This window comes from Cryptomeria japonica, chromosome 4, assembly GCF_030272615.1.
Source record: "Cryptomeria japonica chromosome 4, Sugi_1.0, whole genome shotgun sequence".
Classification (NCBI taxonomy): Eukaryota; Viridiplantae; Streptophyta; class Pinopsida; order Cupressales; family Cupressaceae; genus Cryptomeria; species Cryptomeria japonica.
This window is the reverse complement of record NC_081408.1, coordinates 438,535,181-438,547,294: the sequence shown is the minus strand read 5'-3', so window position 1 is coordinate 438,547,294 and position 12,114 is coordinate 438,535,181.

Here is a 12,114-nt window from a genome sequence, read left to right as displayed (position 1 = left end):
TTTGAAGATACAATCGTATATGACAAAGGAATGTGCAATGAGATTTGAAGAGTTGACAATTGATGTATAAAAAAATATTTCTTTTGGCAAGTTTTGAAGAACTTGGTTGTTGTTTCTTCAACTTAGTGTTATGATAAATATTCCTTCTTCTTAGAATATGAGGATTAGTCATGCACAAGCGATCAATGGTTTCCTTTGATTTGTTTTGGATTTAGTTTAGCTTGTTTTGGAAGCTTAAGTTTTACTTTATCAAAGTGAAGGTTTAGATGCCCCCTCACGACAAAGTGTGTCAAATGATATGGAATACGAGCTTTCTCGATATGGAAACTCGATTTGACAACTCAGAGTTTTTAAACAAGTGTGTTTTTGGGATAAAAATCCATTTGATTTAAAGGACCTATTTGCTACTTGTGATGATGTTTCTCAATTTTGATAGGATAGATATGTTTATCTTATGACTAGTTTCAGTTTTTAGGCAACTTTGCTTGATGAAAACTTGCTTTTAGAAATAGCTTTTGATACTCTATTTTTGGTTTTCTAATTGATGAAGTTCAGGCTGATGAAGGGAAGCTTCCAAAATTGTTCTCAAAATTTTCCAAATTGACCTCTATTTTGCCCCCTGTTTTTTTGGTCTTGACTATGCATTGAAATAGAGACGCAATGCACTATGAAAACTTCTCCATGTGCTAGAGAAAAGACTCTATGTGCTACGCTATCCCCTGATACGCGCTAACTGGATAATTTTGCTCAGCTTTTGTTCAGCTTTAGTTTAAAAGGCCATGCACTAATATGGGCCTCTTATGCACTAACAGTTAAACCCTATGTGCTAAAGTTTGATTTCTACGTGCTAAGTTGATGCTTCAACGCACTAAACTATTTTCAAGACATGCTAACTGTCACTACTTGTTTTTAGATCCAGGTGAAGCGCTACTATTAAGACTTGATGTGCTAAAGAGAAGGTTTAATGCACTAAAACATGGTTCCTATGCACTAAGAAGTTTCTCTTACGCGCTAAACTACCCTGAAATATATTGACTTGGTTGTTTTTTTGCAATTTTGGAATTTTTGCCTTGAGTTTTTAGTGCGGATAGATGATTTTCTGAAATAACGAATGAAAGCATGGCACCAAAGAGACAACCATTTTTCTTAATTTAAACAGTAAGTGTATGTTCTGCAAGGATGTGTTCAAATCCACAATGTTTCAATAGGTTTAGATACAACATGTACTTCAATCAGATTCTTTATTCAAGGGTCATAAGCAATATCATAGCCCACTAGTCTCGATACTCCATCAGCTCAAACAGCCGTGTCATCCCCTAGGGGGTGCCCATTTTTTTGCCTTTTGCTAGAAATTAACCCAAAGTGAATTGCTTCACAATTGAGTACTTATCTTGGGAGATATATGGTGAGTGATCTTGGGGGCGGATTCTTCCCCACCCTTGCACTATGATATTGCAAATGTCTGGTTACTGACTTAGCTCAAAGTTTCTATGCTAAGGTTCGTAATCAAGCTTCCTGTTCGGCTGTCAGTGATAAACTCCCTAAGGAGGCTTCCCAACCTTTAGAACAAAGGCTTTACGTATCTCAAGGATACTGGGGGAAGGCTAATCGCTGTGTGCAACCATTGAAAAGGACTTCCATCACTTCTCACTTTTGATTATAGTGGGTTGGAACACTTGGCATCAAAGCCATTTCCCACTTAGGTCGTTCCCTTTACACCAGCTAAAGAATGGCTTTAAGAGTTTTTCAACCCCTCGGGAAGGCATACCTACTAAAGGATTTATTGCTTGAATTAAAGAAAGCTTTAAGAGTGGTTTGGCTTTTTGATCACCCAATTAAGGGGAGAGCATATACCTTCCACTTTCGAGACAAAACACACAACTTCTTTTTAGCCCTTCAAAGCAATGATTTGTTCATCCTAGATGGAGATGTTGCTCCATGAAAACATGGTGTTCTTTTTAACTTTTCAAGGCAATGATTTTCTAATCCAAAAAGAAGAACTTGGTCAACAAAATGAACATGATGTGTCATCAACAAAAGAAATCGAGCAAAAGGGGAAGATCTTCCCTCTTTAATTGCAAAACAAAAGACTTTTGGGACTTTGCGATTCTTTTCCTTGGTAAAACCTACAATGGATCCTTTTATACACCAAAAGATGGTGAAGTTCTTTTTAATCCATTTGTTTGCAAAACTTGAAAAATTTTGATTTGTTCCTTTTAAAACCCAATTTGAAAATTTTCTCTCCTAGAAAAGCAAGGAAAATTTTGTTTTGTGGTTCTTTTTAAAGCCTAAACAAAAGTGAGTTCAATTGTAACAAGAATCAAAAAGGAAGTTTATATCTTAACTAACTTAACTAAGTTAGTAAAAACCTAAACTATTTAATGATCCTAAAATTAAGCTCCTATCTGCAAGAAATTTGCTAGAACCCTGCAAAATACCAAGTAAGATTGTTAGAAAACCTGTGGACTTCAACAAGTCTAATTTTTTACATTCGGTTATAGTTGTTTTGCCTCTATCTGTGATATGCTACAGAACAAACTATACATGCTACAAGGTAATTCGGATGCGCTATCAAAAAGGCCCGATGCGCTAAACTGTGTTTCAAATGTGCTACTCTATTTTTCTCGTGCACCAAGACCTATAGGAAAGTATATGTGGGGATGATACGCTAAGGTAAAGACTACATGCACTAGAGAATAGACCCCACATGCTAAACAGTACGCTAGATGTGCTAAAAGATCCACCGAATGCGCTAAGGGATGTTCCCTATGTGCTAATTCTTGTTTCCTGCGTACCTGCAAAAGTGTTTATTTTTTAAAACCGATTTGATTAATGGGGTAGTGCCACACGGTGGGTGCCAGAAATGTATGCAGGAAAAGTGGGGCGATGAAACTTAAAATGTGAAAATTAAAGCTCAAAGAGGCTTGTCCACACACCCATAGGACTTCTTGGTGCAAGTTATGGAGTCATGAAGAATGACTCAACTTCCCATAGATGGTTCCATGGTTCTCTATCTCACAAGGTCCCTCAAGCCAATGCCTTTTCTATCAAATCACTAAGAAAAGTGGCTTAGGGACAACAAATGCAAGAACGAGGGATGCTTATGATTGATTTAGTTATGAAAATGCATCCTATCTATGCATGATTCTACAAATGCAATAAACTAGATTATAAGATGACAAGATTCGTAGCAATACTATCCTAACATGATATACTAGTTCATGAGTTAAGCTAATGATAAAGGAAATAGCCTAAAATGCTTATTAGATTAATTCCTATTACAAAGAGAAGCTAGATGTATTGATAAATTTGAGCATAAATGAGATATTAAAAGCTTGCATGGATCCCTAAAATGGAGGAATGAGAGCTCTATTTATAGTGAAAATAGGGCAATGGATGGCCAAGATTGAAAGAGTTAATCAAGGGTCAAGTTTGAAAGTTGTCAATCCATGTTTTCAATTTTCACTAATGAAATGGTGACAATTGTCAACATAAGGTTGGTTGAGAGGAGAGGTAAGAAGCATTAAATGCTTGAGAAGATCTCATGGTTACCCTAGGAGGTAAGGGTTAAGGTTAGGTTAGGGTTATCCATTGGATAAAGCTTTTCCTAAGGGGTAAACTCTTGTGCAAAGGTTAAAGGAATAACCATGGTCAAAGCAATAAATTCTTGATAAGACCCTTGGGTTAGATGGAGGTTAAGTTAGTCAAAAAGTCTCTAACCATGCCACTAAGGGTTAGTTAACCATTAATGGTTTAAAGACTTTGGGGACAAATTTGTAAGAGTCCTTCCAAATTTGGGGGCATTCAACAAGTTAGCTTGTTGAATGGATAAAGGCTTTACTGCCTTTTGAAGACGTTACTCCAAATTTGAGAAGTGACCTCCTCAAATTTAGGGAAAGGGGATAATGGATGGGTTTAGGTTAATTGATTAGGATTAGATGGATTCTAGAAGAAATTAGGAATAGGGTTAGGAGGCAAGTGGGAGATGTAGGAAAATGCAAGTGGGTGAGGGAAAATAGAATTAATTAAAATAAATTACTTTATTTCAATTTGTTTGCAAGTTGGAGATTTAAATAAATTAGATTTATTTAATTGTGGAAAACTATTTAATTAAATGTGAGTTTAATTAAAAGTAGAGAGAAGGGTTTTAATTAAATAAAATGATTTATTCAATTAAATGATGTAAAGGGATTAAGTGAATTTAACTAAATAAATTGAATAATTTACTTAACTAAATAGAGGAATGAGAATAAAATGAACATTAAATATTCATTTAGGAATATGGTCATTTTTATACATCTACAGTTGTTATCCTCACTTGTTCTTTGAAATCCTATTTTCACAAGATGAGAGTGTAACCATTCATACCATGCCCTTGGTGCTTGTTTCAATCCATACAAGGCCTTGTGTAATCTACAAACCATGTTACTATCTTCTGATAAGGTAAACCCATCCAGTTGCTCAATATACACTTCCTCTTCTAGGATTCCATTCAAGAATGCAAACTTCACATCCATCTAGTATACCTTAAATCCCCTTAATGCTGCAAATGCAAGTAGCATTCAGACACCTTCCAGTCTAGCCAATGGGGCAAAGGTTTCTCCATAGTCTTCTCCCTCTTCCTGAGCATATCCCTTGCATACAAGTCTTGCCTTGTTCCTTACCACTATGCCTTCTTCATTCAGCTTATTCCTAAAGGCCCATTTGGTACCTATTACATTCTTGTGTTCCGGTCTGGGTACCAAGGACCATTTTGTATTCTTTTCTATCTGGTCCAGCTCCTCTTCCATTTCCTTTATCTAGTCTTCATCAGTAAGTGCCTCCCTAGTGGCCTTAGGCTCAATTTCAGAAATCATGCAAGAGTTCTCTTTCACCTTTCTTCTTGTGAGTATCCTTGCATCTTTATCTCCTATGATCTACTTCGGATCATGATGTAGTTTCACATATCTAGGAATGACTCTAGTTGGTTCTGCTTTCTTTTCCTCTTCTTCTTCTTCTCCATCTTCTTATTCACCTAATGCAGCTTCTACTAGTACAGGAACACTGAGGTCTTTGCTTGTTTCTTTCTTAATCGGTTTCCAGAAGGTTACACCCGGTTCATCTTCTACTTTCTCACTGTAGGTTTCCTCTGGCTCCTCAAGGGATTCATCAACCCTGACATTGATACCCTCAACAATTTTTTGAGTCCTATTATTGTAGCACTTGAGAGATTTTATCTTTGTGGAATATCCCAGAAATATTCCTTCATCACATTTAGCATCAAACTTTCTCAGATGCTCACCTCTCTTGATATAACACTTACTACCAAATACTTTAAAATAACTCAAAGCGGGAGTCTTCCTAGTCCAGTACTCATAAGGAGTTTTATCTTTACCTTTCTTGATGAGTACCCAGTTCATAGTATAGACTGCAGTGCTCATTGCTTCTCTCCAAAAGGTGTGAGCTACCTTTCCTTGAATCAACATTGTTCTGGCCACTTCAACTATAGTCTTGTTATTCCTTTCTACTATGCCATTCTGTTGTGGTGTCCTTGGGGTAGATAACTGCCTCTTGATACCATTCTCTTCACATTACTTATTGAATTCATCAAAAGTGAATTCACCTCCTTGATTGGTTCTAAGACACTTTATTCTTCTGTCACTCTCCTTCTCAACCAATGCTCTAAAGGCTTTGAACTTTTCAAACGCATTAAACTTGTCTTTCAAGAATGTGACCCACATCATTCTTGAGCAATCATCAATAAGAATCATGAAATACCGATCTCCCTGAATACTTCTTGTTTTCATAAGACCACACAAATCGGTGTGCACAAGATCAAGTATGCTCTCTATCAAAAAAGACTTACCTTTGTATGTTGAGGAAGACATCTTCCCAAGTTGACATTCTCTGCATAAAGCATTCTCTGGTTTGTTCAACAAAGGCAATCCTCTTATTGCCTTGATCTTACTACCTTTACAATATTATCAAAGTTCATATGACGAATTATCTATACCATATCCAACTGTCATCAAACGTCGCCATCAGACACTGACTAATCTTGGCATTCAGCTGAAACAAGTTACCTCTCATCTACTTACCGGTGGCAATAAGTTCACCACTCTTTCAAATTATATTGTAGACTCCACCTTTGAACTCCAGAATGAGTCCTTTGTCATTTAGTTGAACAATACTCAAAAGGTTGTGCTTAAGACCTTCTACCCAGTAGACATCATCCACACTACTCTTTCCTTTTAGTGAGATGGATCCTTTACCTTTTACCAAGCAAGGTGCATCATTGCCAAATCTAAAAACACCTCCATCATATTCTTCTAGAGATAGAAACTTTCCCCGGTCACCAGCCATGTGGTGAGAACAACCACTATCAATAATCCACTCATTAGAGTTGTCAATGTGAGAGACAAGTGTTTTCTTGTCAGACACTTCTTCCTTTACAGCTACAAACACTATGTCCTCATTCTCTTCATCCTCAGATTCTTCATCACTAACACCTTCATCCACTGCAACAAGACAATTTCTTCTATTTCCTCCTTTATACTTTCTAAACCTCTCCGATTTATCCTTATTGTCATTGTTAGGAAAATTCACAACTATATGTCCTATCTTATTGTAGGAAAAACATTTTAAAGGAAGCTTACCTCTATATTTTCCGGCGCCTTTTGGAAGTCTCTTGGCAAGAAGAGCTTCAAACTCCATCAGAATCTCTTCATCATCCATATCTTTGCATTGCCTAGATTCATAACTGGTACTTACTTCTTTTCCTTTTCTTGTTGGTGCAGCAGATACTCTAAAGGATGACTCAGTCTTCTAAACACTACCATCATAGCTATTCAATGCATATGTAGTCAACTTTGCAATGATAGAGTCTAAGGATACCTTGGGTTTGTCAATAGACCTTAGCTCCTGAATAATAACAACTCTGATTGCATAGACCGGTAATAATGATCTCAAAAATTTACTAACAACGGTGGCATCTTCAATTGTTCCACCAGTGCTCTTGATATCTCCAACCATAGTCTTGATCCTTATGGCATATTGTTGAATGGTTTCCCCTTCAACCATCCTCATGTATTCAAATTTTCCTCTAAGGCTCTCTTCCTTAGCTTTCTTGACATGCTCATCACCACCATAAATGGTTTCCAATGTGTCCCATACATCCTTAGGATTTTCCTTATCTTGTACATCAATGAACTCAATATCGGATAGGCTGCTAATAAGGGCTTCCATGACTTGCCCATTTTCTTGAATCTCTCTTTTCTGATCATTAGTTAGAGTGCCAGTGGGGATTATATAGGCATTCTCAACATAGCTCCAGTGTTTAGAACCCAAACTCTTGATATAGATCTTCATTTTGTCCTTCCATATTTTGAAGTTATCTCTATTGAGCTTAGGACCTTCCCTCTTCATCATTAAAGAAAAATCTTTTACCTCACTTTGGTTAAGCTTATATCACCAAAGAACCTGGAGTTGTTCTGATACCAATTGATGAATAATTATGAACAACAGATGCCCTAACTTGTACTAAGAGGGGGGGGTGAATCAGTACATACAAAAACTTCTCCACAACTTATCAAGTTAAAACAATGCTAACTGGTTGTCTCAATCACTGAACTTAACCATGGAAATACTGGTTAAACATAGTAAGACTTTAGACAGCTTAAACCAGTAAAATTGAATACTTTAAATATCATTCAACACTTGATAACTACTTCACCCATATACATATGCATGTGTTGTATCAGTAATACCATAACCATTAGCTTTGCATGCATAATCACTTAAACAAGAATACTGAATCATCACATGACAAATGCATAACTCATAACACACAGATTTTTCATGTGGAAACCCAAATGGGAAAAACCATGGTGGGGATGAATACCCACAAGCTTGTTTTGAACTCTTTTGAAGTCCGCTCTGTTAGGAGCCTAGTTTGGTTAAAGACTTTACAATAAGGTTCTCTTATCACTGTTTAAGAAATAGGTTTTCGTTTCCCATAATCGGCGAAGTTTTTTGAAATTTTGAGTCAAGCACACTATTAACTACTTCAAATCTGTGTTAAGTCTTTAAGGGTTTAGGGTTTTTGGTTTTAAATTGCTCAAATGTCTAATTAAAACCCTCTGGTTTCTATTCCTGCATTACTTTAATTCACTTAAGTAATGGGTCTTGGGGTCATATGGAGTGTTCCCCCTTGTCATTTACCTAGGTGGTCATTAAATTATCATAAAAGATCATGTCTTATGTCTTTTTCCTTCTAATGTTGTCGGGCCCAGTAAGTGTCATGCAGCTCTTAGATGGATCTACGACTTTCGCCGTTTCATTAGGCGAAGTTGCGAGTGCTTAAAGACTTGTGAAATAGAAAAAGGAAAAGCATGTTCAATGGTGCGCATTTGGTCTGGTTTAACAAGATTCCATCTCTCTCAAGATCTAATGGCTGGCATTGATTCACAGCCAAAACTAGCAAGCAAATTACCATTCACGAAATGACAAAAAGGCTTGGCAGGACCCAACGGTGAAGACTTTTCAAACGGCTAAAAGGTGATCAAGTTCAAGAGAAATTGACAGTTCGCGTTATTTCGTGGCTGATAGATGCTCATGTGTTATGCCCTACGAAGCAGTGAAAGGTTTTTGGCATGGGCAAAAGAGGTTTATAAAGAGCATAACAGATGCATAGGTTCCCGAAGATCTAACGGCTAGTGCAGCTTCGTAGGGGAGAGATACTCGAAAGATAGCTTTCACGAAAAAGTGAAATGACATGGTGAGTAAGATAATGGCACATGGCAGAAAGTCAAAGTAGTCAGCAAGTCGGATCTAAGGATTAAAAGGTGGGTCCAAGAGGATGAGTCATGTCGCAGGGTGTGAAGTGACTTGGCAGATCCATGTGGCAAGGATGAAGTTGAATTTGGTGTTTTCTCTCAGCAAATAAAAGGTTGACATGTCAGTTCGAGAATGATTAGACACCAGGTAAGAAGAGCTGAGTCAGAGAGCCCACGTCTGCCGAACCCTAGTAGGTTGTTAAGCATTGAGCAAGTCAGCTCTAATCTAGCGGTCCACGTGAGTTCATGAAGGTAAAGTGCTCGTGCTTTAAAACCTGTGAAATAGCAAAAAGTTTCTGGGGCCCGAAGAACAGATAAAGCATGAAGGTAAAAGGGGATCAACTCTGAAAAGATCCAAGGACTCGTGTTGTTTTGTGGCTACGAATTAACCAAGCATTAAATCCTGCAAAATGGCGAAAGATAAAAGAAGGTTCTTCCCAGCATAAAGCTTGATGGTGACGTGTCGATTGACACATGGTTTCAAAAGGGATTGAGGGCGCCCAGGTGTAACTGGTAGTTATAAGGGAAATACGACATGTGGCTGACTCCGAACTAAACTCAAAGTGTTTTCCAAGGTTAATGGCTGAGTGTCATGTAGTATTTGGTAACCAGTGGAAGAGTGGGGTAAGCTATGCAAGCATAAAGGTCTCGCTTAAAGGATGGTCATCTCAGGATTGATCCAACGCTTTGCATTGTTTCATGGCCCAAAGTTGGAAGCGGGTTAAGCTATGTGAAATAGCGAAAAACCATTAGTCATCAAAATGAGGCACGGTTAGTGAAAAGGCTGACTGTCCGAGTAAGAGTTAAAGGTCGAGCAGTTAGAGTTCCATCTAACGCTTGGCGTAGCTTCACGAAGGGAAAGTGCTCACGGGATAAAGCTTGCAAAGTGGCAAAAAGAGATAGGGCCCGATGCCAAGGCAAACATTAAGTCAGTGTAAAGACCGATCAAGTTTCATTTGATCAGATGGCTAGAGTGATTTTGTTAAGCGAAATTGCTAAGACGTTATGCTCTAGGAAATGGGGAAAGAGCAAAAAGGAAAATACACAGGCATGTTGTGACCCATTGGAGTGAAAGTTTCGAATTCTTTTATGAATTCAATTTTGAAGGGACGATCGAAGCATGCAGTATCAATGTCGTAGTTAAGAGCCCGACTACCATATATGATCTCGTATCAATTGAATGAAGGTATAATTCTAAAGAATAGTTGTAGAGAAGTGGTTGCAGAGCTAATTTTTTCAGTCACAGAGAAAGTTTCTTTGAGCAAAAAACAGGTTCTCTTATACTCTTGTTTGGCAATCACTTAACAATGTGTTTAAATTAAGGTCTTGATTTGTCACAGAACAATTGGGGGTAATAGTTAGATTGCTTGCATAATTTTTAAAGATGGCACCTAAGAGAGAATTCTTAGGAAAGGTTAATTATGAGGAGAGGGCTATCTATGATGACTTCCTTGAATAGTTGACATTGTCAACTAATGTGGCTGCAAAGATAAAAGAACTTGTGCCAAGATCTCCTTGCCTAAAAATAGGAGAAGGATTATATGATAAGGGTAACTAGCTAAGAGACCCTTGAATTGGGTTGTCTGGGTTGGGATTGTTTAAAGTTGGATTTGGCATGAGAAACTCCTCAGCCCTATAGAACAGTATCTGGGAGTTGGATGTAGGAACATTGGTAGTCCCTCGAGTATTCATGGATGTGGATCTCCTAACCTAGATTGCACACAACTATGACCAAATTACAAGAAGTGTCAAGGATATCAGTGGGAAAACCCTCATTCAAATAAATAATGAGGAATTCAGAAATGCTATTGGGCTTAGTGAATTTACCAATTTTCTAGAGCCTATTAATTTTAAATCACTAGCTCAGGTATACAGTGTGTAGAGGAACCACCTTAGAAACGGGCCTCTTAAAGAATTCTTTGTGAAGATAGGTGGGATAACTGTTGTAGGACCTAACATTGAGGAGCCTTTCTCTTTAAATTTGTTTACCCTTAAGGCCAAGGGATTATACTAGTCACTTTGCCAAATTTTAGGAGAGGATGTTGAAGCAAATATGCCAACTCATTACATGCTGATGGTTGCTTAGATTTTGAATCCTTCTCTTGGAGTGACCTTTGATTATGCTTCCTTTATCACTGATGCTATCCATGAAGGATTAATAGGAATAAAGAATGGGATGGTAGATAGGCCTTTTGGATGGTATTACCTCCTCATGCATTTATTTTTATTCAAGGGTGGTGATTATTTTGCAAGTGGAATGGATCTTGTAAAAGAGAAAGATGGAGAAAAGATGCCAGTGCAGTTATGGAGTACAGTGCTGTCATGGGATAGAGAAGATGCAAGCTTCTTAAATTTTGATAAGTGTTTTGCATCTAAGATTAGGACTCTCCTCTTTTCAGAGAATCCAAGAGTCCCCAAGGTTCTTTTGGAATTTATTAGGCCAAAAGAGTTTGCAGAGAATATAAAAATCATCCACAATTGGGGTGATATTTACTTATACCCTGTCTCCATAGTTTTTAGAGTATATGGTTTCAAAGGCACTCCATTTTTGTTACCCTATCAGGTCCCTCTTAAAGTGGGAATTGCAGAGATCCTCAGGAAGATTGGTGGTGTGCAAGAGGCAGAGTTAATAGGCAGAAGTAAAGGGACCATTTTCCCTAGAGTTACCATAGCACACCAATTTGTGATAATTAAAGGAGGTTGGTAGTGCTTTAAATTTTTTCTTCAACCTTATCATTTGTCAACTGCAGTATCCAGGTGTGGCGACCCTAAAGACTTCTTCAATGACATGTTTAGAAAGAGGGCAATATGCAGAGGTAGACCCCATCAATTCCAGTTTCTTGAAGACCTCATTTGGAATGAGTTTGATTTAGATGAGAAAGAGCTGAGGAAGGAAAAGTGGGTGGCTTATAAAAATGCCTTATACTTTGTACACCAATTTGATACCAGCTATGACCCATTGTCTAACTTCCACCCTTTTGAGGAGAAGATAAAGTTCCTAATTCTTTGTTTTGAGGATGTGATGCAGACTTTGAAAGAAAAGAGGGAGGTTGTAATTAAAAACAACCTTGAGAAAGCAAGACTGGTTCTAAGTAGGTCTGCATCCACTAGAGCAATCCCTCCTGGTGACTACATGTTGCATAAGAAGTCCAATTACAATGTGTTGATGCCTATAATAGGGGAGCCCTCTACTTCAAAGGGGAAGAGGAAGATACAGGATGTCATTGACATTCAAGATAGCCCAAAGAAACAAAGAGTGGGAAAAGAAATACAATTTGATGAGCCTTTGTACTCTCCATCT